The sequence below is a fragment of the Thermobia domestica genome, chromosome 12 (genome assembly GCF_964235325.1).
Source record: "Thermobia domestica chromosome 12, izTheDome1.hap1.1, whole genome shotgun sequence".
NCBI classification, from domain to species: Eukaryota; Metazoa; Arthropoda; class Insecta; order Zygentoma; family Lepismatidae; genus Thermobia; species Thermobia domestica.
The window spans coordinates 63,718,927-63,742,289 of record NC_137465.1 but is presented as its reverse complement, the minus strand read 5'-3'; the positions used below and the strand labels follow the sequence as shown (position 1 = coordinate 63,742,289).

The following is a 23,363-nucleotide window of genomic DNA, read 5'->3' as shown; positions in this document are numbered from 1 at the left end:
ATCCAAAAGAAAGGGCTGCATTAAAATCGATTGTGTAGTTAAAATTAACTCTCTAATTTTATTCAAATTAATCTTTCCTTACATCACAATGCAATGGCGCAATTCTCGATATCGTTACGTTTATTGTTGGCCTATTTTTGCATACAGCCAGTGGCGGTTCTAGAAGAAAAAACTGGGGGGAGCTCTCAATATAATATATATATATATATATATATATATATATATATATATATATATATATATATATATATATATATATATATATATATATATATATATATTAGGGATGGCCAAAATTTCCGGATTCCGGAAAGTAAAAATTCTGGAATTGGCCATCCCTAGCTAGTAGCTGTTAAAAGAGAAACAGAATAATAAATATATATATACTGTATTACTTTCTTGTAGTTGGACATGTCTTTATCACTTACGTAGACAATTGCTACTGCAGTTATTTACTGCTTTATGAGGAAGGTCTTATTTTCACACAAAAAAGTCGCCGGTATGTCTCAAACATTATCGCGTTCCCACCTGCAGCTGCTCCAAACTACTTTTTAACCAGGTGAAAGGCAGTGAAGGAAAAGAAATCTCAACAAATATTCTAATAACATTCGCTTATTGTCAACATACCTACAGTGAGCGCAGAAAGTATTCGTACACCGTGCATACTTTATATTGAAAACAGCTAGCATGAGAACGGGAGGTGGAATATATATATAACCAGAATTAAGACGACACATTCATACCTTTTATTTCTATATACAAGAGAAAGGCCAAACAAACACAATCACTGTTTAGTTCAGAAGAAAAGAGAGGATTCCTTTTTTGTAAACGCAAAAAGTCACCGTACACTTATGCTTGAATTAATGCTTATAAAGTATATTACGTTATTTAATATTTTGTGGGATTACCCTGTGCGTTAATGATTGTCTGTAGTCTTCGTGCCATTGATTTCACCTGTAGTAGTTCGTAGTTCTGTAGCTTCGGGACTGATTATGTCCCATTCTTCTTGAATAGCTTTCCTCAGGCTTTCTTTAGTAGAGAAGCTGTGCCTTCTGATTCTTGTCTCCAGAACAGACCATAGATGTTCTATGGGGTTCATGTCTGGTGATTGCGGAGGTGTGCGAAGCTGTTTCAAGGTATTATAGAGCAGCCACAATCGAGTATTTTCCGCTGTATGTTTGGAGTCGTTGTCTTGCTGAACAATAAATTGTTTTAAAGAACCATCTTCTGCGCACTAGTATGGAGATTTTCCTTTAATATGTTAATATACACTTTGTGTATCATCACTCCATCGATAAAGTGGAGACGACCCACTCCTGAGGCACTCATACAACCCCAGACGAGCATGGAACCTCCTCCGTGTCTTACTTTAGGGACGAGATTTTAAGGATTCATCTCTGTATTCACCTTGCGCCATACCATACGCCTCCCATTGGACTCGATAAGATTAAATTTACTTTCGTCCGAAAATATGACTCTATTCCAGAAAGAAGCCTGATCCTTTATCTTTATATTCATTTTCAACCTTTAGTCTCTTTATACGATTTGTCTTGTTCACCCAGAACATTTTCCTGGCTATCCGACCACGATACCCTGCAAATATTCCGCACTGTACTGGCTGATACTTTAACACCGCGTTTTTCCAGATCCGTTGCCGATTGCACAGCACTACTTTTCGGAACCTTTTTTCTTTCCCTAATAATGTAACGTTTATCTTGTTCACTCAACACTCTTGGTCTTCCAGTTTTTTTTGTTTTTTTTTTGTTTGTTTGTTTCGCACAGTGATAGAAACATTATACATCGCAATTATTGTTTGTACTGTTGAACGAGGCCTGTCTGCAAGGTTTGCTATCTTTCTCAAAGACTTACCCTTCTTATGCAATTTAATAATTACTTTTCTTGTCTCCTCATTTGTTTCTGTTCGGTTGCTTCTCATTTTGACAGCCCACCGTGCAGTTTTTTCACTACTATTCACAACTAAACTCATTCTGTTACTCGTCATGCTATACAGAGGTGTATACTCAGGTGAATACTAGTGAACCCCAGTTGTGGTATCTTTGTTTCGTATTCGTACGTCAGGTGTACGATCACTTTTTGCGTCTACTCTATACACTTTCTACGGAATTTATTTACTTTCTGACCATTAAACTTGTCTTTGTGGTTCTTTATTAATATAATCATAAAGCTTAGTTTTCATTATTCATATTGTGTGTGTTATTACACTTCTTAAATTTTCTGTTTCTTTTTCGCAGGCATTCTCGTTTCAATAGCATAGGTGTACGAACACTTTCTGCGCTCACTGTATGTACAGTAAATACAAATTTATAATTTTTGACTTTACGAAGTATACAACGTAATTGTTCAATAATTAACATAAGCAGGCATTCATTAATTTATATTAATATAATAATTAATAAAACCAATAAGCGGGTGATTGATGACTCAGTGGTAGTTTTCATCTATGGTATTCTAACCCAGGACATGTGGGTTTTCGATGGCTAATTTTGTGTTCGAAAATTTTCCCGGTGGTAGGCCTACTCTTGGTTCCCTTTCTTATATTTGTTCCATCATCACCACTAACGAATTTAGTTTGTCAAAACTCTATAGCCATATATTCATTCTGTTCGTCAGTGCAACAAACAGTCTCAAGAACTATGATGGATTACCATCAAATTTGGCCATGATGTACAGAGTCAATAGTTAAAAATCGAGTTCCCTGATGAATGTAATATTCAAACCGGAAGCGGTACAAATCAACCATTTCCGGTTTTAACGTTAATCATTATATAGTAAATATGGTAATAGATAGCGAGAAGCGGTTTCCAGTAATCGACATATATAACATTCATGTAGATAGAATGTTACCCAATTTGTGCATCTGCTGAAAATAATGACCTTAGGTATTTAGAGAGCATTTTCCGCTTTAGAAAATGTGTGCTTGGTAAAGAATGTAGAGAATTAGCTGAGTCAGGCACGTAGCTAGAATATGGTAATAGGAAGGGGGGTCTGTCACGAAATACTGTGGTTATTTACCAGGGGCTCAATCATTCTAAACTATTTTATTGGCAACATATATTGGTTCGTTTAGCCAAGATTTCTAATGGGGGGATGATATGAAATACTGTGGTTACACACCAGAGGCTCAATCAATCTAAATATTTTACTGACAACATACCCATATTGATTGGTTAGGACAATAAAATGAGGATATATTAGTAAGTATTTTAATAAGAAGCTATGAAGAAATCTCGAGTAAAAGAATATAAAAAAGTATTGAAAAAGATATAGTCTTCCGAAGTCATTCGAACGGTGTCGAGAATTTTGCATCTGTGAAATTTGCACCCTACCTCAAGAACAGGGAAAATTGCGCCTGCGATGTACCTCCACCGGGAAGTTTGAGCCCTGCGAAATAAAAGAACCTATTGGAGCTTACGCATGTGCTCGGAGGGGCTGACATTACAGCATAAACAATCCGACCCCACAACAATGCCATTTGTGATTTATTTTCATTGTGGCTATATAAGGGGAGAATAAACTTCAATATAAGCCAAAAGAACACAACGGATCAACGCAATCACTGCTTCTTCCAGAGATGATTTTGGGGGAACACTGGCCTCCCCAGAGCTCTCAGAGTGACCCCTCGGAGGAGAACAAAATAATACGTCTATAATATAATAATAAATAGAATAGTACCAGCAGTGACCCCCGTCCGGAATACTAAGTGTGCCCCCCGGAACATTTTTTCTGAAAGAACGACTGAACGCAATTGTGTGTTTGAAGTATAATTCCAGCAAGTAAATACACTGTACATAGTTTTCTTGATAATATTACTGAACTGATTTTACATTCACTTTACATTTTTTTTCTATATTTTGTGTCCTGAAAAGCCAAACAACTCACAAGGATTGTGAACAGAGATATCTGGGTAGAGCCAAACAGACTTTTGTAGATTAAATTATACTCTTTGATTATATTAATAAATAATTATATATCAGTCATTTATACTTTTATTTAAATTTTGTAGTATAATGAAAAATTGTATTTGTATGGATTGCCCTTTAGTGAACTAAAATTGTATTTTTTTTTCATTTCTTCGGAATATTATAACGGATGGAGTAATTCACTGAGACGATGAGAGGCAAGCCTAGTTCAAGTGTGAGTGGAAGTTACTTTACACAATACGAAAATAAGTTGAATTGTAGGGCGCTAACATCCCAGTGCAAATATATAGCCGGCGCATTTTCCCCTCTTTTTGGGGTAGGGCGCAAACATCCCAGTGAAAATATATTGCGAGCGCATTTTTTCCTATTTTTGTGGTAGGGCGCAAATTTCCCGGGCACAAAATTCTCGCATTCAAGGAAAATATAATGTCCGTGAAGTTGACAAGCCACTTATGTCAGACTCAAATTTCGAATTTAAACGTCGCTAGTGCTACGTTAGTATTCGATAGTGACGCAAATCGTTAGTACTCCACAGATAGCGTGTGCTTTTTAAATAATGGATATAAGTCTTCTAACTGCATGCCAACACGCCCACTTCTAAGAATCATCTCAAAAATGAGGTTAACCGTTAGAGCAAGTAAGTAACTTGCAACTTGGGCATTTTGTGCTCATTAGTGCCATTAACATTAACGTTAATGCCTCCATCGTACGGTCCTTTGAGTAATAATAACACCACGCTCTTTGCTAGTCTCAATGCGTCCCTATATTCTCGCGAACATTCTGACGTGCCCAAGTTGGTTACTTTTTTTTTTTTTTTGCAACTATTGTTTATCTGTTATTGTTTATTGTTTATTGCTAGTCTGCAGAGTAGTCCTTACATTAATATGTCATTGTCCTTGATAATCATTGCGTATCTACAAGCAGTTTGTTATTACTGTTAGAAGATATCAAAAAACAACAGATAAAATCTACTACTTAACGGTTCATATTTTTCTTTTACAGTACATAAACGATTAATAATAATAATAATAATAATAATAATAATAATAATAATAATAATAATAATAATAATAATAATAATAATAATAATAATAATAATAATAATATTCCAGCATAAAAGTTATCAATTGCATCACACTGGCAACAAGCGACGCATATTTTAACTTCATAAAAATTCGTTTCTCACGATTTTCTGGAAAACTACGTATGATAACATCTTCATTATGTCAAGTTGTTTATCTCAGTGTGATATATGTCTTACCTCTGGACAATATCACAGTAAAACAAATATTAAATATTAAGAGTACATCGTACTTTTGGACTACATCTCATTAACCGTGGGAAGATTGAGTAGTGTATACTTTAGGATGTAAGTTTCAGCTTAACTTGCATCATACATTCTTAGGATTACAAAAAGAACATTTGTTCGTTTGCATTTGAACAAAATTCTTAGGATTACAAAAAGAAAAAATAACTTTTCCGAATTCCGGAATTTTTCTGAATTCCGGATTTTTCCGAATTCCGGATTATTTCCGAAATCCGGAATTTTTCCGAATTCCGGATTTTTTCCGAAATCCGGATTTTTCTGAATTCCGGAATTGGCCATCCCTAATATACATATACACCTCCCCCCCCACACATATATATATATATATATATATATATCTGGGGGGTGGGGGGTGTAATATAAAGTGTTTCTATTTTGATACTGTCCCGCTGTCCATAATCTACATTCTCTTTCTTTCCTCTTTTGCTTTCCTATCATTCGTTCCAATGCGTTTTTCCGTAAGCTCATTTCAGACAATGACTCAACAAACACATTAGTCATTTTTTTTTAAATTGCTTATTAATTCTCCTCAGGTACATCTATGAAGGAAATACAAATATGTACGTTTAAAACCTTTTTCAGTGTAAGAAAACAGTAATTAGTTGGAACAAAAGAGTGAACATTTTAATATTCAAATACAAATTGGATATATGTAATGTTTGCAATACGTTTCAATGAAAATTCATAAAATAAAGTTTACATTCTAGGTAGTGCTATATAATAATTATTGCACAAAATAAATTCAAATAAACCTAACATTATATTTTTACAAATGTAAAACATTTTTCTCAATTTAAAACAGTAAACGCTATGTTATTTTTTTTACCACTGAATGACAATAAATTATTTTTTGATTTCCATTTTTATAAGCAAGTTTTATCCTGATCGAAAGCTTAGAAGAAAGAAGTCCTGTTGAAAATATTAATTTTGTGATTACTCTAAAGTAGAGCCTAACAATGAAATATTACTTTGTTTTTTTAGAAATAAAATGAAAGCAAACCTAATAATATTTATAACCAAAGAAATATTATGTATTTATATTTATATTATATTTATATCGTATTATATTTACATTATATTTATAATGTATTTATATTATGAGCAATCAGTAACTAAAGATTGATTCTGCGGTTTCCAATATTCGCAAACTCATCCACTACCCCAGATGGATCCTGAAGAAGTGTTCCACTTAACTCCGTCTCAATTGATTTGAGAGTAAGATTAGAAAGTCTTTTCGCTGACATTGTAGATCTCAAATATTGCTTTACGCGCTTCATAACAGAGAAACTGCGTTCAGCAGATGCAGATGACAGAGAAAGTGTTAAGATAATCCTTAGAAACGTCAACAATTCAGGAAAAGCCAATTCCATAGTTTGTAGCTGAACTAAAAACTCCATGACACCTACGCTTTACAGTTTACTGTCGTTAGCAAACACACTCTTAGCCAAATCCAGTTCCGATTTTAATTTGTTAATATCCTGAAAAAAGTCCTTGTTCTTCTCCGCGAAGATCTGGATGAAACATGGATTAAGGAAGGAACCACTTCTAGGATTGCATGCGTCTATAGCATCACACACAAAATCATTTTTAGGAAATCTGCGCTTCAGTTCACTGGTCATATTATCAAGCACTTGAAACAAGATCCTTTTATATTCTTTAGCTAAAGGTGTAGATTGGTCTCTTCTTACGTTGGAAATCGATGCTGTGACTACATAATCATCCAATTTCTTTGATATAGTTTGAATTCTTAAGCTAGCATCAACTTGAAGATCAAAAGATCTGAATAGCTCCCATGTTTTCTTCCAAATGATAGAAAAATAATCATCATTACGTTTATCTTGCAACGAACAAATCAGTCCATTAACTAATCGTTTTGCGCTGCCGAAGTCAACGAAGTACCATTTTAAGGGCCAAAATATCGTTAAGTATTTGTAGCACAAACATCACTTTAAAGTCACAGAACTGTTTCAATAGTCCTCGCGCCTCTGCAGCTTCTCTTTTGTTTGTTGAGTTTGAAAAATACTCAAGGGCTGTTTTAACTTATGCAAAGTGTTTTATGAAATACACGATACCCTTGTATTTACATACCCAACGTGTGGCACTTCTAGAATTCGATCTTCAGGATAAAGTTTATTCTGCACTTCAATAAATTTTTCGTGATGTAACGTGTACACCGACTGGAAAGAATAGATGGCTTCTAAGAAACCTAACCTAACCTAACCTAACCTAAAGCAACACCAACCACATCAAGTCTTTTAGAAACGTCTACTAGCACTAAATTTAATCTTTGTGCATAACAATGGACATAAACACATGGATTTTTAACTTTCTGACGAAATACGTTCTGTACACCATTAGCACATCCTGGCATTACCGATGCACCATCATAGGATTGGCCGATGCATTTCTTTGGGTCTAAGCCTACAGTAGCAAGATGTTCCAAAGTTTTACTCACGAGTGATTTTGCACTCAAATCTGATAGTTTTATGAAACCGATAAAGCGTTCTTCTATTTCATCATGTTTGACGTACGGTACCAGTGTATGTACTGTCCCTTAATATTTTCTTATTGCTTCGAAACTTTCAAATTATAATCCACAAAGATAACAGAACATTTACAAGAGTTTATATCAATGAAATATCTGTTGGTAAAATTTTTATTCCCTTTTACCAAACGGTATCCGATATTCGGCACCTTTCATATAACCGTTAATGTGAACATTTAAGAAACTTTTATTATAAGGGGAATATTTTTTTAACCTTTGGAGTATATGAAGGGCACTGTGTACTTTCTTAGAAATATTGACTTTATTTGAGCGGTTAAATAGCAAATTGAAAGAAAGGCTCAGGGTACTAACACAATAAGACGACCTAGCCGACATAGCCCTGATGCGTGAAACTAAAAGAATTCATTTATTTTACTTTACTTTATTTCAAAGTTTTAATTTCTTTCCAATAATAATCAAATAAATTAATTTATGAAATTCGATAACATATTGGTCCTAGCCATCAGATTGAAGTAGCCAGGTCGGTAATATATTTTTTACGGATAAGCAATAAGTAAAACAAGAAAATAGAAATAAGGTCCCACCGAGATTTGATCTCGGATCGCTGGATTCAAAGTCCAGAGTGCTAACCATTACACCATGGGACCAGCGGAACGCTTAGTACCGAACTTATGGTGTTATAGTTGTTAAAGTAGTGGGCAGAATGCAAAAAATATAAGTAAAATAAAATAAATAATAAAAATAAAATAAAAGTAAACAATGAAAAGTACTTAATTTGCATTTTTCACACAGGATTATAAAATATCAAAATGTGGCATTTTGCCACTAATTGTAGGTACAGTAAGACGGGGTTACTTTCCACATCAGGGGTTACTTTGCACAAAATATGAAAAGAGTTTCACAGTCCTCTGTCGGCAAAACCATGAACAGTAAAGAGAAAGTTCCAACTGCCATCGTAAGATAGAACTGGCTATAATGTTGGCAGCAGTGGCGTAGCAGCTGCCCCCGCAACCCCCGCAGTGCGGGGGGGGCCCGAAGTCTTGCGATGAATAAAGATTTAAGGAAGTAAAGCTTCAACCTTACTTCTGTCGGCTTTACAACTAGGGCCCCCTTTTTATACTTTGCGGGGGGGCGCAAAAGTGTGCTACGCCACTGGTTGGCAGTTAACATCAGTTCTAATTACCGGGAGGGCTCATTGTTGTAGAGGTATGGAAAGCAGTCATTATAAAGGCCGCCAAAAATTTGAGAGATGTCACATACAAGATTTTCCGTCAAAATTAAGTCAGTTTCGTGGAATACTACTGTGTATAATGGGACTTTGATGCAATAGTTGAAATTGAAATGTGAAATGTTTTAAAGTCATAAAAAGTAAAACTTGGAGAAAGCGGTTTCAGCCTCTACTGGGGGTTACTTTGCACCGGTCCAAAATACCGCTTAGATAGGAAATTATTACTACTGGAACCTCCTGCATTCCAAATTTAGGTAAATTTCCTATTTAGGAAGATGCCGGAATGAATTTCTTGTTGGAAAATACATTATTAACAGTAGTGGATCCAGAAAAGTAGTTTGAGAGAGGTTTCACTTACAAAGACTTCATTTTTGTCTGCATTGTATTATGGCATTATTGTATATGTGTGGGTACACTTGTTTTTGTTGCTCACGCATAGAAAGGTTTTCTTCTCGCCTACATCGGCTAGCGTACGAGTAGACCTGAATTCCATTGCAAAACCCGACTGATCGGCGTTGAACACTACAGCGTATTCGGCTAAACGTTCATTCCCGACGTTTACATGGTCCTCAGCAGATTTGCGAAGATCAGCTTCCTCGGCAAAACGACGACTTGTAACTATGTGGGTAAGATTTCTTGATGTCACCCGCATCTCTTGTTTCAAATTATAGATAAACAAGTCACTGGCAGCAAAATTGCCAACGTTTAGTTTGCTACCTTTCTACCTAGCCCACCTCTTAAGATCGACATCATGCACTGGGAAGTCTTTGTCTCTTATTAATCCAATGTTCTCGGGATTGCTGCCAGAGTGAGTGTTGCAGTGCTGAGCTTTCGTTACCATATAGCGGCAACATCTTCAGAGCTATGTGTTGGAGTGTGCTGGTCGTACAATTTATATTGTGGACTTTAAGAATCGCTGTGTTTCTATTGGTTGTTTCTGTTGGCCAATGGCGTGCTCTGATTTTGTTGGTGGAAACTGCTCTCTGATTGGCTGATGGTTCTTTTCGTACTGAGAAGCTGGATCCAAATGTCAGGTAGATGATAACCTTCATCTCTGTTGATGGATGGCTTGTATATACGGATGAATAGAGATTCATGTATTTTCCTGTCCCAGAACTGTTTGCTTTAATTTAGTACTTCAATTTGGTCCCACATGGCCGTATGATTGTATTGTATGCAATGTTCGGCTATTGCAGATTTTTCAGGTTGTTTAAGTCTGGTGTGTCACTGGTGTTCTTTCATTCTGTCTTCAATGTTCCTTCCCGTTTCGCCTATGTAAGTGGTGTTACATTCACAGGTGATCCTATAGATGCCTGGTGTATTTAATTCCAATGAGTCTTTTGCGGTTGGTAGTAAACTCCTGATCTTCGGTGGAGGGCAGTGTACAGTCTTGACGTTGATTTTTTTCAATAGTCTTGCTAGTTGATTGGAGGTTTTCCCCATATATGGAATAACTACAATATTTTCCTTGTTTGCCGTGGTGCAATTTCTGTTACTGTATTTTCTCATGGCTGTCTTGATCTGTTTCAACGAATATCCGTTGAATTTGAATACCGTTTCCATGTGAGACAGTTCTGTGCTTATATTATCTGGATCTGCTATTTGGTATGCTCTGTGTATTAGAGTATTTAACACCCTCATCTTCTGTGCAGGATGATGAAAACTGGTCGCATCGAGGTAGAGATCAGTGTGCGTGGGTTTCCTGTAGATTGAATGGCCTAGAATTCCATCTGGTTTCTTGTATACGAGTTCGTCCAGGAACGGGAGTCTTCCTTCTGTTTCTGTTTCCATTGTGAAGTGGATGTTGCGGTGAATAGAATTCAGATGCTGCAGGAATTCGTCGAGTTTCTGTCTGCCATGGGCCATATGACGAATGTGTCGTCTACATATCTGTAGAAAACTGTAGGTTTGTATCTTGCTGTTTCTAGCGCTTTGTGTTCAAAATACTTCATATAGAAGTTCACTATTACTGGAGAGAGAGGAGAGCCCATTGCCACACCATCGCTTTGTTCAAAGAAATTGTCTTGGTAACTGAAGTAAGTAGACGTTAGAGTGTGTCTGAAGAGATGTACTATATCCTTGCTGAAGTGCGATTCCAGGAGTTTAATAGAATCTTCTAGTGGTACCCTCGTAAAGAGAGAAACCACATCAAAGCTGACGAGTATCTCATCTGCGTTTGTCTTGATGCTGTGTAGTAGTTGTACGAATTGGCTGGAGTTTCTGATATGGTGTGTACACGATCCTGTTAGTGGCTGTAGCAGTCCCGTTTATTTCTTGGCCAGGTTTTACGTGGGTCCTCCTATGGTGTTAACTATGGGTCGTAATTGAACTTCTTTCTTGTGTATCTTCGGAAGGTCATAAATCCTTGGTGGTATTGAACCGGAAGGTTTAAGCCTCTACTTTTCTTCTTCATTCAGACTGGAACTTTGTATTAATCTGGAGGTTTTCTTTTCGATGGCCTTGGTTGGATCTCTGTAAATTTTTCTATATGTTGTATCTTCCAGTAGGCATGTCAATTTGGAGTGGTAGTCTTCCCTGTTGTTAATGACGGTCGCATTCCCCTTGTCTACTGGTAATATTATGATGCTGTCATCTGCTCGTAGGTCATTGAGGGCTTTCCTTTCTTCTCTGGATAGGTTGTATTTCGGTTTCTGCTGTTTGGCCCTCAAAAGGACTGTAACGGCTTGTGTGCATATGTGTTCTGCTGCTTCTTGGCCTAAGAGTTTTATTGCTTGTTCAATACCGCTTACAGCTTCCGTGATGGGAATGTGTTTTGGTGTTGGAGCGAATTTCAGGCCTTTGCATAGAAGACTAGTAGCTGCTTCACTTAGTCTTTTGCTGGAGAGATTCACCACTGCTTTTTCTCTGCTCGGATGAGATGGTTCAGGGTTTTGTCTTCGGTTAAGCTTTTCGAATTTCTTCTTAAGATGAACTGTGTGTAATTCATGCTTCCTGCTACCATATGCATACGTGATGGAATCTACCCATTCCCAGTCCCAGGTGCGGAGCACTGTTGGTAGATACAGAAGTAGACGTTTCATTTCCCTGTCGTGCTGGTCTAGTCTTCTGTGAAGTTCCTGTATCTGTTCCCTGACTAGAGACTGGCTGGCCCTGATAAGGACCCGTTGTGCCTTCTGTGACTTGATGTGACTGGTTACCTTGGCGAAATCTGGAATGATACTTTGGTCTCTGCATCATAGTAGCAAGGCCAATCGAGATAACAACTTCTCTTTTGTTCGGCGGAGTGTCTGGAGTAGGTTTATCTTCCTGTAAATATCCTCCCCGTAGAGGTTTGTCAATATGATCTTGAAGCTTTGCTGGCGTCTGCTATTAATCCAATGTTCTCGGGATTGCTGCCAGAGTGAGTGTTGCTGTGCTGAGCTTTCGTTACCATACAGCGGCAACATCCTCAGAGCTATGTGTTGGACTGTGCTGGTCGTACAATTTATATTGTGGTCTTTAAGAATCGCTGTGTTTCTATTGGTTGTTTTTGTTGGCCAATGGCGTGCTCTGATTTTGTTGGTGGAAACTGCTCTCTGATTGGCTGATGGTTCTTTTCGTACTGAGAAGCTGGATCCAGATGTCAGGTAGTTGATAACCTTCGTCTCTGTTGATGGATGGCTTGTATATACGGATGAATAGAGATTCATGTATTTTCCTGTCCCAGAACTGTTTGCTTTAATTTAGTACTTCAATTTGGTCCCACATGGCCGCATGATTGTATTGTATGCAGTGTTTGGCTATTGCAGATTTTTCAGGTTGTTTAAGTCTGGTGTGTCACTGGCGTTCTTTCATTCTGTCTTCAATGTTCCTTCCCGTTTCACCTATGTAAGTGGTGTTACATTCACAGGTGATCCTATAGATGCCTGGTGTATTTAATTCTAATGAGTCTTTTGCGGTTGGTAGTAAACTCCTGATCTTCGGTGGAGGGCAGGGTACAGTCTTGATGTTGAATTTCTTCAATAGTCTTGCTAGTTGATTGGAGGTTTTTCCCATATATGGAATAACTACAATATTTTCCTTGTTTGCCGTGGTGCAATTTCTGTTACTGTATTTTCTCATGGCTGTCTTGATCTGTTTCAACGAATATCCGTTGAATTTGAATACCGTTTCCATGTGAGACAGTTCTGTGCTTATATTATCTGGATCTGCTATTTGGTATGCTCTGTGTATTAGAGTATTTAACACCCTCATCTTCTGTGCAGGATGATGAAAACTGGTCGCATCGAGGTAGAGATCAGTGTGCGTGGGTTTCCTGTAGATTGAATGGCCTAGAATTCCATCTGGTTTCTTGTATACGAGTTCGTCCAGGAACGGGAGCCTTCCTTCTGTTTCTGTTTCCATTGTGAACTGGATGTTGCGGTGTATAGAATTCAGATGCTGCAGGAATTCATCGAGTTTCTGTCTGCCATGGGGCCATGTGACAAATGTTTGCCATGGGACCTGTCTGCCATGGGGCATACATGTCTTACCAACTAACCAGGCTCGCACCCAACTCCAGTGTTTTTACATCAAGCCAACTTACGGTTGGATTGAAACGCATTCCGCAAAAAAATACAACAACAACAACAACAACTACTACTACTACTACTACTACTACTACTACTAATAATAATAATAATAATAATAATAATAATATTAATAATAATATTATCCTTCGCAGATTACTTACATCGCTTGCGCAATTGTACTACAAAAACCTCTTCAAGCTGAATTTAACCCAACCTGGAGCGAATGACAAACTTCCTTTATTTCCTTCTTACTCTCATGATACGAATGTGAATCTCGTCAGGCAGAGTGAATTCGTTACCACTAGTTCGTCGACAAAGAAAGGAAGGGCACTCTTAACTGGTTCAAGGTTGTTTGCACGTCACATTCTGTATTGTTTCATCTTCACAATGAATATTCATAGTCCTCATTGCGCATTTGTAATTAGAAAGAAATTCTTGGTTCGTAAAACATTCCAGATCGATAGGTATGTGATAAAACTGCAATTATATATTGGCATGCGAGCTAATAAACCTCTATGTTATAATGTGTTCTTTGGATCAACAACATACACTACAGTTTTCCCCAAATCGCACATTTAAACAGCGTATCCAATGTGCCAGTAGGCCTACTATAATCGGCTATAATTCTTACTTTAATGCTAATAAACGTGAGGAGCTTCTGAGCGGCGACCTACCGTCTTTCCTACAGTGATGTCGGAACAACCTTTCTAAAGGAATATAAGTTGATTTTAATGCCCACACACGCGTACCGTAGGCAAGCGCTTTGACAAGTAAATCACGCCGATGGCAACGTTCTTATATAACTTTTCTTTTTCGTACGTTCACTGTGTTTTACTCGTCTTCTACTCCACTTTGCTTCTGTTTTTCTTTGTCACGTTTACAGTTATCAAACTGGTTTCCAATTGTATACTTTCACGAAATATTATTCTTGACTATTTCCTATATCCCTAGAAAAGCACCCTCCGATATACTTTGTTTTTGCATCAATATTCACGTTTTCTCCACCACCTTATTCTTCATTGTGCTTCAAAGTTTCAAGGTCAATCTTTTTCGTCTTTACCATCATGTTTCTCGTTCAGCACATACCGACAGAAATTTCCTGGTGCACTCTGCGAATTTGGGGTCCCGATTCGCGAAGCATATACCGTTGCCTTTTGAACTTCTCACCCTCCACGACGGTTGCGATTGACAATGTATCCTTTTTCTTCAATACCTGCTGCTTCAAGACAGCAATTTGCTTTACTTCAATACCTTGCACTTTTAAATGTGTTTTTCTGTTTTGTTATTGTCGCAACTTAACGGATTTAAAGAGTGGCTATAGATTTTCTGATGTAGGTTGTATTGACATTTTGACCAGTTGCCCGTTTGCACAGGGTTATCGCAGAGAGTTGATATTTGTTCTATCTTCTTTTATTTAACAATATGCTACTTGACCCCCGATTCCATTTGCAAATTTTGAGTTGGATCCGCCTGAGACCCTGCGAGTGCCTCGGGGACACAAATTTTTCCTTCAAAAGGTGCTGGGCTTCCCACACTAATTTGATATGTATTCGCTGAGTTTCCTTACCCGACCGTTTCCGAAAAATCTGACCCGGAATCTGACTTCGTAATGTATAGTATGGAGCTCAATTTCTAAATCTTCACGCTTATATCTCCGCAACGGTTGAGATCGAGGACGTATCCCTTTTCGTGTTATGTTCTTTTGGGACAAGGTATTCAAGGGCCATAGTTTTGACTCGAAGTCAGAGTTACACTTGGATAGGTTTCCATGTAAGCGAAGAAAAGAACTATAGGACAATACATTCAGACAATGTAACTATCATTTCGGTGGTCTGTACTGTGGTGGGGGATTTTATGTACTGAAATATTGCACGAAAAATGCCCTTTCTGCAAAATTCCGACTTTTTTCTGCCTACAGCTGGCAATCCTGCAATAAATAACTGGAAAGAATGATGGAAGAGTTATTCTAAGACTGGTTACATTATGTGCGATCAAGAAGACAGAACTGAGAATAAATATTATCCTTTGAACTGAAATACCGCAAATTTCCCCTGTCTACTACATTTTTGCCCAAAAAAATAAATTGGTCCTCGGACCTTCGTTATTGCTGCACAAAAGTAAATTGTACACAAATTTATTGCCTGGGATAAATGAATGCACTCACCTTCAATGAATGAGCCGTTTCTTTGCCTTCCTCTTGTAGGTTGTGTCTGGAGCATCCCTCCGTAGCGTCCAGCAGAAGTCAGCCAACATTGCAGCTGTCCACCGACCCGTGTATCGATGTTCCATGAGAGAAATGTCCCTTTGAAATCGCTCGCCGTGTTCATCACTGAAAACACCACAGTTCTCTGGGAAGATATCGAGGTGTGAGCGAAGAAGGTGCATTTTCAGTGTCATTTTGCAGCCAATGTTTTGATAAGCATGAATTAATTCATCCAAAAGGTCCCTGTAATTGTCGGCTCTCTTGTTTTCCAAGAACAATGTGGTCAAATTAAGGAAACAACGCCACGCATGCAGCTGATCAGGGGTTAGAGTGGACTCAAAGTCAGGGTCATTTAGGAGCTGGTGTATCTGTGGACCAATGAATATTCCCTGTTTGATCTTCTCTGTACTTAATCGTGGAAACTTCATGCACAAATATCCGAATATTGCTTCATTCGTGTTCACTGCCTTTACAAACGCTGTCATAAGTCCCAACTTAATATGCAGTGGTAGCAGAACAATTTTCTGAGGGTTCACTAGAGGTTCATTGACAATATTTTTTGAGCCAGGAATCAGAGCTGTTCTTAAAGGCCACTCCTTTTGTGTATAGTGTTTATCTCTTGCGCGACTGTCCCACTCACATATATAACAACAATACTTAGTATAACTTCTTTGCAAACCAACAAAATCGAAATTACTTTGAAATCTCCACATACTAGCCATTCATGCTGATTGTAACTAATGACGCGTAGAACAGATTTCAACGTAGTGTACGTTTCTTTCGCTAAAGCAGCATATGCGACAGGGATGGACGGTCTTTCGTTATTATTATGTAACAGTACACCCTTTAGGCTAGTTTTGGAACCATCTATGAATAGTCTCCACTGGTCCGGTTTGTATGAAATATGTAGGTCATGAAACAAACCTTCAACATCACTGCAGAATGTAATGTCACCTTCAGTACTGAAATGGTTCTCAAGTTCTTTCTGACGATCCCGAAAAACTGACACTCGCACTGTTTCAGCTAAAAGGTTCCACTTCTGCAGTCGTGAGGCTAACACTTCAGCTTTACACTTCAGGAGGTCTAAATCCCTAATCAGATCACTGAGTTCACGTTGTGTGATTTTGTGTGTTTCGCTGGATGAAGATGGTTAAATGACGGATCAACAACACTGGTGGATGAATGCACTTCTTCGGCTGGATGTGTAGCATCAGCATTCTCGCTATCACTGCTTGATGTTGTTGCGTTTGGGGGAACAGGAACTGGCAGTCCTTGTCCATGAGGCATAGGGCGAATTACAGATGGGATGTCAGGGTATTCGATATTTCTCTTCCTTTTGGTATTGATTCCTTTCTTCAAGGACGGTGTCATACAAAAATAGCAATCAGACACATGATTTGTGGGTTCACGCCAAATAACAGGCACGCCAAACTTCATGGAGACGTTTTCCCCATGCATCCAAGCATTTAGTACGGAAGAACACGACGTACAACACACGCGTGGAGCCCAAGATTTTTCTTGGTCTCCCACTCGACAACCGAAATACAATGAATAGGCTTTCCTTACTGCATCAGTAAGTGGTCGCCTTCTATTACCACAAATAGCGTCTGCACAAATGTAACAAAAGTTATCAGGATTGTTCTTGCAGGTGCGGGGCATTTTCATGAAAACCGACACTCGTTCAAATAACACAAACACTCACAGTTTAAGGGGATCTTCTACCTCTTCGCTTATGTTTCTAACTTCCCATTTGAAAACACGTAAATTTTAATATGGTAATTTCTAACAAAGTATTGCAGATAATGACTTGAAATTTTTAATACAAATACAGAAGACCCATATAAATCCAACCACGGTCTCCAATTTACGTTACATGCGTTAGATTAATTGCAATATATTCTTCAGTAAGTTTGGCAATAGAGAATAAAAAGTATGCTGCAGAGGGGAGAGGGCTGACCATCTGTTCTAGCTGCTTTTGATGTGATTCTCACTTCTCGTGGTTAGAATGGCCTGGACTGGAAGAGCCCAAAACCACTTCTTTCTTCCTTTCACGGTTTGTTTGTTTCTTCCACCCCCTGCAGTCACAAGAAGACAACTTGTTTCGGAAAGCATTTTGAATTAGTAGCAAAAAGCAAAACTGAATGACACCACGGACGGATTAAAGGGAGGGGCGGTCACTCCCTCCGAGAACATTTAAATACTTTGAATAACCGGAGTAAGAAACTAGAAATTGCGTAATCTAATAAGAAAAGTTTGTTGAAGTATACAGATCAAGACGCATTTCAAGTGTCACAGCATTGTACTCTCCTCTCCTCCCCTCCCAATTCCCTTCTGAAGAATTTCTCTTTTGTTCCTCTGTTCCATATTAGCCTTTACACTTACACTTTCACTATCCAGTATTGATTTCGACCATACCATCTGCACAGCAAGGCGAGTAAGGTTTACGAATCCTTCCTGCTCCCTTTTTTTAAAAATTGCTAATTATAATAAAACTTATCGAAAACAATTCATCCCAACGATAAAGACTTATACACATTCATTATTGCAATCTTAAAATAAACTCGCCGCCTGTCGCGTATGCTAGCGATCTAATATATACGAATAGATAAAAAGTTAATTTGAAGCCTTATGTATTGTTTTTCAGTAAGTAAGTCCGAATTCATACTTGTTTCTATTGTTGCATCGACAAAAATGAGTGCCAAATCGATTTAGGCTCGTTGGTCTTCGTGAGGTCCCTAAAGATGCAAGGCCGTGGGCAGTCGCCCACCACTTGAAACGCCTCTGCGCTAGAGGTCTGCACGTGCTTGGGCCTACAAAGCATGTATCACTTCGGGCCCGGGAGGGGTTCGGGCAGTAGCGTCGTTTCAGATTTGGCTTGGGGGGCAAGACCCCTTGATATATGTAAAATTTCGCGTTTTTCACTGACTTACTACTATTCTATTGATAAAATCTATATAAATCTCAAACTCAGGGGGGCAGATGCCCCTTTCTGCACCCTAAATGACGCCCCTGGGTTCGGGCTGTGAATTTTTAAATATACAATCATATTTCTCGGACTTTTTCTGGCCTAACTTTGTAAATATAGTGTAAAACGATACAAATTGCACCGTTCTTTCTGGAGGACTTTTAAAACACAACTGCAAAATCAAACCTCGAATTGCTGTAAATAAAAATACAATTTTGCATTAATAATTAAGTTTCTGCAATTCGGGCTTATTTCGGGCTCATTTGATTATCACAGAGCTCAGTCCGGGCTCGGGCCTAAATGCTAAGACATATTTCGTACTCGGGTCGGGCCTGACATTGTAAATTCACGGGCCGGGCCCGGGCTGAAAATTCCGACCCGTGCAGATCTCTGCTCTGCACCCGCACACATTCCTTCCTAGTCCAGAAAATCTCCTCCCCTCCGCATCGTCAATAATGGTAAATTTGTTCCTCGTATATTTGCTTATTATTGTAAGAGAAGTTCAAACCAGAACTCTAAAATTTGTTCGTTCTCTGGGGTAATGTGAGTAATGCAAATTAAGAAAGATATGCGTAGTATACAAATGTCAGAAAAACTTGATATCAATTTGAATAGACCTTTTACGTAATGTTTATTTTAGAAATAATAAACTTATGCAAATATATCGAGGCATATGAAATTTAATGTTAAATAGTGGCGAGTGAGCCAGAAGGAGCGTGCACTATTCAGTTAGTCAAAGAACTCATATATGTAGCTTGAAAACTACTACTATTTAAACAAATATTGAATTAGACAAATTTGTACAAAGTAGGATAACTATAGTTGGAAATAGTGTGTGTATTATTTTTAGGAAGAAACCCAGAAGTACATTCTCGATAACATAATAATAATAATAATAATAATAATAATAATAATAATAATAATAATAATAATAATAATAATAATCTTCCTCACTTCAATCATAGGTTGATGCGCAAGAAAGAAATTTTAAAACTTTTCTCTCCCCTGGGAAAGCTGTTTTATAATTTGATAAGGTCTCTTCTTCGTAACTGCATCTATCCTTGGTCGGGCCGCGGTGGCTCAGTGGTAGAGCGTTCACCTCTAATGCATGGCGTCCTTAGTTCGATCTCAGCTCGCACCAAGTGTACTTTGTGGACGACAAACACCATGTGTGGGGGTTTTCTCGGAGTTCTCCCGTTTCCTTCCACTTTCTGATTCCACCATTTCCTTCATTTCTCAACATCACTAGCTCCTTTAACCTACCAGGCATAACCTTGGGACGTAAAACTTATAGATTTTTCTATCCTTGGTCTTCCACTTCCTGGTTTTTCTTCTGCCTTTCCCTCTATCAACACGGTGGTCCGATCGGAGTGTCGAATAAGATAGGCAAGGGGGGCCGCGGTGGCTCGGTGGTAGAGCGTTCACCTCTGGTGCTTGGGGTCCCGGGTTCAAACCCTGCTCCCGCCAAGTGAACTTTGTGGTGGACAAACACCGTGTGCGTGGGTTTTCTCGGGGTTCTCCCGTTTCCTCCCACTTTCATTCATCTCTCATCATCACCGCCTCCTTTAGCCTAACCGGCATAACCGTGGGACGTAAAACTCAAAGATTTCATTTTTTTTCAAGATAGGCAAGCATGCTGTTTCTTCTCTTTCCTATTATCTTCATGATCTGTCGTCCTTCACTAGCTTCCTTTAGTACGTCTTCATTCCTTCCCTTATTATTATTATTATTATTATTATTATTATTATTATTATTATTATTATTATTATTATTATTATTATTATTATTATCATCATTATTATTATTATTAATCTTTCTACGGGTACATCTCGCTTTTGTGGCAAGATTCGCCCATTCTAAGGTTTTAAACTTTTGCTCTTGATTATAAAAATTCATTATACATTATAAAAGTCTATACAAAGAAATGTATAGGTCTACATCCTATAAATAGTATACACACATTCTGCCATTATAAAAAATAGTATACATCTTACAAAAAGAAATTATCAACGAAATACCTCACTACTGTCAAACAACATTTGTACTGTGTATATATTTATATTAATTATATAGACTGTCATGTCTTTTAATCACATGGCTACCCAGCTTGCCTCACAACGATGGGCAGACGCCAATAATTTGAGTATTCTAGCAGGGAATCGAACCTAGAACCAGGCGATCAGGAGGCGAACGCTCTAACCACTAGACTATGGAACCCCATTGAATGACTATAAGGTTAAAATTCAAATGATTCTACAAAAAAGCAATTATCAACGAAATATTTCACTACGTTTCTAACACTAACGACATTTATACTGTTGATACATTTATATTAATTACCTTATGAAAACAGGTAGAATGACTATATATCTAAAATTAAAACGATCCTACAAAAAGCATTTTTTCAAAGATATACCTTACTATTGTCAAACAACATTCATGCTCTGTGTACACATTTATATTAATTACATTATAGAAAAGAATAGAATGATTATATGCCTGAAGTTAACTCGTCCAAAAAACAATTATCAATAAAATATCTTAATATTGTACACTGATTACATGTACTGTACACTTTGTATGTTACCAACACACTAATTTCTGAAAATTGAATAAAAATATTGTATGTATGAAATATTACATTGACCCCACAAAACCAATTTTTGCCAAGTCTAATACCATCTTTCAAAGACATTACTTTTAGTTTTATTACAAAGAAGAGCATTTATAGTATCTTATACGAGAAGAATATAGAACTTCTTATCATGATAAAGTACATTTAACACAAATACGTTATTTAGATACAATATTTTTGTTCGTTCCAAATTTTTAATACGAACTACTGCTGCTGTTGTCTTTTTACATTTACTGTCTTCGAGTTTATTTTTGTTTTTCGAATCTAACACTGAGGTTCACGACGGAGAGGAAATGAGTGTTCCAACCGAGAATCAACAATTCCAGGGAGTATGACTGCTATTTCTATAGACAGCCGATAGGGCAAAGCTGCCCAAAACAAGTTTTTGAAAAAAGGAAAAAAAGAAAGAAAATTAGAAGGAAAGAAACAGATGCGACATTGGTTTTTAGCCTGGAGCGCTCATAAATCACTACCGCGTGTCGCGAAGACTAGTAGGGCTAGAGGTTCAGAGGGCTCTCAATTCCTTCTAAAAGATCTATCCATATACTATATACAGCATAGTTGCCAAACTTTCTGAAGAATATATTGCAATTAATCTAACGCATGTAACGTAAATTGGAGACCGTGGTTGGATTTATATGGGTCTTGTGTATTTGTATTAAAAATTTCAAGTCATTACCTGTAATACTTTGTTAGAAATTACCATATTAAAATTTACGTGTTACCAAATGGAGAGTTAGAAACCTAAGCGAAGAGGTATAACATCCCCTTAATTCAATACTTTACTGTATATACATTCACCACCAACCACCTCTCAACCAAGACACATTACAGTACAGTAAAAGAGACCGCGGACACACACACGCACGCTGCCAACAAGTTTCAGCCTGTCGAATGATCAGGTGTTTGGATCGTGGGCACATGAGTGAGCTTTACGCATTGTTGCCAGATCCAACAAGTACAACTTGCTTAACGACGGCAGCAAAACGGTTTTCACACTTCTTTGTATATTGCTATTATAACAACAACGCAATTCATTTGTACCCTAAGTACGTGTGACATTTACCCCTTCGAAATTTCTTGACAATACGGTCATCCCATGGGAAAAACATTTTTTGTGTGGATGTGAATAGAATATAAATTGTTGGTGTCAACGTATATTTTATGATTATATTTATCCGAGGATTGCCAGTCCAGTTATTTATTGCAGGATTGCCAGCTATAGGCAGAAAAAACTCGGAATTTTGCAGAAAGGGCATTTTTCGTGCAATATTTCAGTACATAAAATCCCCCACCCCAGTACATACTACCGAAATGATAGTTACATTGTCTGAATGTATTGTCCTATAGTTCTGTTCGGCATACGGAAGTCAATATTAAATTTTTAATGTACATGTTGTAAAGGTAGGGAAAATTTCGCTATTTCGGTAGAAGGGATAATATTTTTTCACAGTTCGGCTCGCTTCTATCATGACGACATTTGCAGAAAACATTCCCAATATTGACAGGTTACTTTTCAAATAAAATTATAATTTTACTATTGCAGGGTTGTCAGTAAAAAATAAAAAAAAACCGATTTTCCTCTAAAAAAAGGGATATTTTCGAATATATGGGTATATAATTTCCCAATGGTACCGTTTACCGGAATGATTGTTAAATTTTCAGAAATTACGGTCATCGACAAATAGAAAGAGGTATAACACATTCCGCAACGATAAATAGGGACGCAATTATACGTTCCTGAGTAAAACCTAACAAAATAAATGTGAAAAACATTATTTTTTAAGGTAAATTCCACATTTACTGGCAACCCTGAGCTACCAGCTAATTTTAAGTGTGATATTCGTGTTCAGCGCCTCGAAATCTATAAAGATTGGCTACTTTCGTTTCTGTAAAAAATAAAAAGTGAAAATTTGTTGACCAGTGTTATGAATAATGCAGGGAATTTCAGTTCAATTCGTGCCTTCTTGTTTGCTAATTATTAATACCTTTAAAAGGAGTTTGTTATTTGCTTCTTTCACTTGCATAAAACGGGACAAATACTGTA

The 23,363-nt window shown here is 37.5% G+C and overlaps 1 non-coding gene across 1 annotated transcript; it reads right to left on the bottom strand.

Annotated features, from left to right (window-relative positions):
- Positions 1 to 8,349: 8,349 nt before the first annotated feature.
- TRNAQ-UUG (transfer RNA glutamine (anticodon UUG)) lies at positions 8,350 to 8,421 on the bottom strand. The gene has a single exon. It is a non-coding gene; the product is annotated as a tRNA-Gln (tRNA).
- Positions 8,422 to 23,363: the final 14,942 nt, after the last annotated feature.